This window comes from Takifugu rubripes, chromosome 20, assembly GCF_901000725.2.
Source record: "Takifugu rubripes chromosome 20, fTakRub1.2, whole genome shotgun sequence".
Lineage (NCBI taxonomy): Eukaryota > Metazoa > Chordata > Actinopteri > Tetraodontiformes > Tetraodontidae > Takifugu > Takifugu rubripes.
In genome coordinates, this window is record NC_042304.1 from 3,197,000 (window position 1) to 3,201,461 (window position 4,462).

Genomic DNA, 4,462 nt, shown 5'->3' on the forward strand with positions numbered 1-4,462 from the left:
TTTTCGAAGGCTACTGTTTACACTCGCCATTTCCACAGCTCCAAAAATCATTAATTCATCTGAGGCAACTGTAAAAAGCGAATCTTAAAGTGCATTAATGATTATTTCTGAAATCCTGTGGTGACAGAACATATACCATGTACCTCGGTTGCCACACGATTGATGTGCAGTGCGAAGCAACGTTGTGAGCGATGTTATTGGTGTAACTACAGTAACAGATTCTTAAACTCGGTTCAAGATGACAGTCGGCTGATGGTCAACGTCAGAACAGTGACAGAAACACTAGAAAACATCACTGATAACATTCAAACTACTGGTTGTGTAAGCCTTCATTATAAAGAAAGGTTTCTTCGGATGATGTTACAATGGAGGCAATAATTTTGGTTGTAAATACATGTTTGATAGTGACATAACCCTCTCAAAAACAAGATTTTGATCTCTATGAAAACCATGAAATTATGCCAAAAGATCATAGTGTAGTAAATGTGAAAACTAAAATCACATGTCTATTGTGATAATCAATGTTCTAAAACGTATACAGACAGATGTTATCTGTAAATACCAAAGCCACCACGCAACACTCTGTCATTGTATACATTTTTTTTATAAATATACATATATCTTTCTCATAGTTACCTTTCAAATCACTTGTTTAAGTGACAGACGCTGTGCTATTCATCAAGCACGGTGGACTTGTGGACAGTGTTATTTTAATTGTCATGGGGTGGCAACTGGCTATGTGCATGTGAGGATGGGTATCAAATTTCAATGCAAAATTGTATCTCCAAAGGTTTGGAATAAAAGGTTGCGGTGTGAAACTGACTTGACATTTACAATTGACATATTCTATGTTATTCCAACCTCTTATTTTACTTGTGCGGTAATGAAACATTTGACATTCAAGTTCGATTTGATGTCCAAGTTAGTATCGCTGCCTGGTAGAAATCCAAATAGGATAAAACAGAAGGTGGAACTTGCTTTAATTCATCAAGGGTTATCATTAAAAAATCTGAAACGTGCACAGGATATGTTTCAAACAAAGCTACTGCCACTCTGAGCTATTGCAGGAAGCAACTAGCAAGGCGTAAGATTGTTTTTACCCTCCTTCTGTGTGAGGTACATGATCAAGAAATCTCACAGAATGGAGAACACATTGATTTGAGTGGGTTCCAAATGCAGACTGGCCCTGACAAGGTTGTTATAACAGTCGGAGGGGTCTGTACAATCACTTAATTACCAAAACTGTCAGTCAAAGAGGGTCGCTGCTGGCTCCATCCATGGCTGCAAGCGTACTTCCACTAGCAACCTTCCTGAGTGATTGATCCATGCTGATGGCGCCGCAAAAATAATTACAACTCGTCTCCTGATGTGTGATTCCATACCACATTCACGCTTCACAAAGGTAATCGGGGGGATCAGGAGGGGTCAGTGCCATTTCCTATTACCTGAAGTCCAAGCAAGAGGGTAAAACAATGCAAACAGAGAAAGGCGAAGAGAAAAGACAGAGCGAAGGGGTGGACGTTTGGAACAGCTGAGGAAGCTTGTGTGCACTTTGTCAAACTGTGAGTGTTGAATAAAAAATAATAATCTCCTCCCTCGAGCCTCCCACAGCACATACTCCAACAGATTGATGGTGCCCAACACAGGCTAATGAAATCCACAACAATCACTGGGTCATTAAGTTGATTTACAGTCATCAAGCTGTTGGAGGCTAAGTGGGGAGGAGGGGCAATGCTGCTCATTCACAAGAGTCTGCTTTCATCTGACGGCAACATTTAGTGTCTCAAATCAGCCTGTAGAGATATCCTAAAAAGTTTCCACTCCATCCTGCTTTTGGACCAATTGCAGACTTAAATTCATGAAAGATATGCTGGAAGCATTTTGTTCGTTAGCCAAACGATCAACTTTTAATTATCTATCCGTAACTTTATGTGGTACATTTTGGGGAGACTGTTGACTCCATCAAGTTGGACCCCAAAGCCTCCCCAAAAACTTAACTGCTGCTGCAGAGCAACTAGAAGAAGTCTCTAGATGCTCTTAACTGACCTCAACCCAGATATATAAAGGATGCCAGCAGATGAGTCGAGACAAAGTCAAGCGTTGGTTATTGGCCTTGCAACATATTCTACGGTGAAGTACAGGAAGTAGCTCCATTACATCAATACTGAGTCGGTCTATAAGGCAGTGGTGTCTGTAAATCTACACAGAGGTAAGCAAATGGTGCCAAAAACATGGAAACTAAAAGGTGCAAGAGTTGTTGACTTGAGTTCAATTTCACATTGCTCTTGATTGCAGCTGGCTGCAGGATGCAAACTATTCTCAAAGCAATCATGGACACTTGTGATTATTTCCAAAAGCATTCTCAGCTCCAAATTAAGTGCCCTGCCTGAAAAAATAAGTGCAATATAGAGCGTAATTTCTCTTATAGCGTGGATGGATAAATCTTAAATCTAGGTAGCTAGGTTTGATGGTAAAATGCAGTAAGAAGAAAAGACAGTGGACATATGCTGAGAGAGACAGTTTGAGTGTGGACATTGTCTTAGTCATTAAATATAGGATTAGAATAATAGCTGGTCTTGTTGCCACAAACATCCCTGACAATTCAGGGTATTTTCAATGCAAATGTTTCTTGTTTTCTGCCCATCAGTCCCATGATCACAATGGTTGGAAAATATATTTAATCTCTAAAGTTCATCTGCACCAAAGTAAGATCAAATTTGATCGAGTGATTTCAGGAAACACCCAACAATCCTTTTAGTGGATGGTTTTGGGTAACCTGATTTCTGTGAGGCAGAGAGTGTTTACTCCTGTAATCAGGTCAAATGCATTAAACAGCCCTTTTCAGTATATCAGTAACATTGATTTTACCTAAAAATATGGTGAAAAATGAAAATTATTCTTTTCTTTACAATAATAAATATAAATGTCAGCGCATCATCCTTGAGTATGAGATCGCCAAGCATGGGGAATGTTTGGAACATTAGCACGTCAACCTGCATTCCTCAGACTTGTCATTTGAATTGTGATAACTGGCAGACAAAAGGAGCCCAACTCAGAAGTGGAACGTTCCGTATGGCTTTAGATGCTTTGTGGAGATATCCATATTGATGGTGAGAGCATTACCCATCATTAGCCATCTCGCCGGTTGTGACACAGAACTGCAGGATGAAGATGACAGGCAGAGAGCATTTGTGCATCACAGTTCCCATCCTGCCGTTCCTGAGAGCGCACAATCTTACGACACAACACGCTGTAAACGGCGAATCAAGCAAGCGAGCGACGTATGGTGTGTGCACCATAATGGGCAATCCCATTCTCCTTGTGTTAGTGCCAGCATGCAAAGCAGAGGTATGATGTCACTGCCCAACCCCGCAAAACACACTTGTGAATAATGAAACGCAGCATTGCATTTTGCAACCGAGAGAATAAAAGGTGAAATCATCGGCAGGCGAGCGAGTAAAAAGTGAAAGAAAGCAAGCAATGATTAAATGATCAAAAGCTGGCAGAGTGAGTCTCTGTGTCACTGCGAGGCACCCTCATCTCCCCACAAGTGAAAGTTAGGTTTCAAGCACAGTGTAATTATAGCTGGGGATGTCAGTTTGACATTAATGCAGCCAGCAGAAATTCTCTAATTGGCCTCAGAGGAGAAAGTGAACCAGAAAATATATTAACATTTTAAAAAAGCATATTTTGCCTAATCCTTTCACTTTCCAACAATATTTGAAGACTAAAATGCCCCAGGCATGAGAATTTAAATGAGCAATTTTGTTTTTGAAGGAAACGGCCAATGAGACAGAAAATAGACTAAAGGGAAATCATTAGTGTATGAGAGATCCTGACAGGCTCGCCTTGCTGACTGGCTGGCCTGTCACTAGGAGTCTGTGTTCTTCAGCTCCACGCTATGAGCTAAGCTGATAACATGAAAAGACCCATAAACGTGCAGCCAGAAGTCAAAGCCTATTATCTAGAAATTCAAATGTGAGGGTAAGGATGAGAAGAAAAAAGATGGGAGGGGGCAGTCTAACACTCTCTGTCTCCTGTAGGGGAAAACTGGCCAGATCCAGAGATCTTATAATAGGCCCTGTTAGCCAATAAAAATGTGCGGCAGCAGCTCTGGCGGAAAATAGTGCAACGAATACGATTACAGATAACATAACATCACTTAAAAAGAAAATACCCCCCCCAAAAAAGACAGAAAGGCAGGGAGAGGTGGGGGATGAAAGCAAAAATGAAAAAAAAAAAAGAACGTGGATGAAGCAAACTGCTTAAAGTTAAGAAGCAATGTCACATGCGCCCAGATTGATGTGATATGACCGTATAAGAACACAGCTAAGTGCAGTCAGGAGACGTTAGCCCAGTCCCCCAGTGATGAAGCAGCTTAGCCAAGCATCGCCTCTGGCGTGTGACTGCAGGGCAAGCTGCTCAGGCTGGAGAGCCTTGCCCTTTTGAAACAAAACAGAGA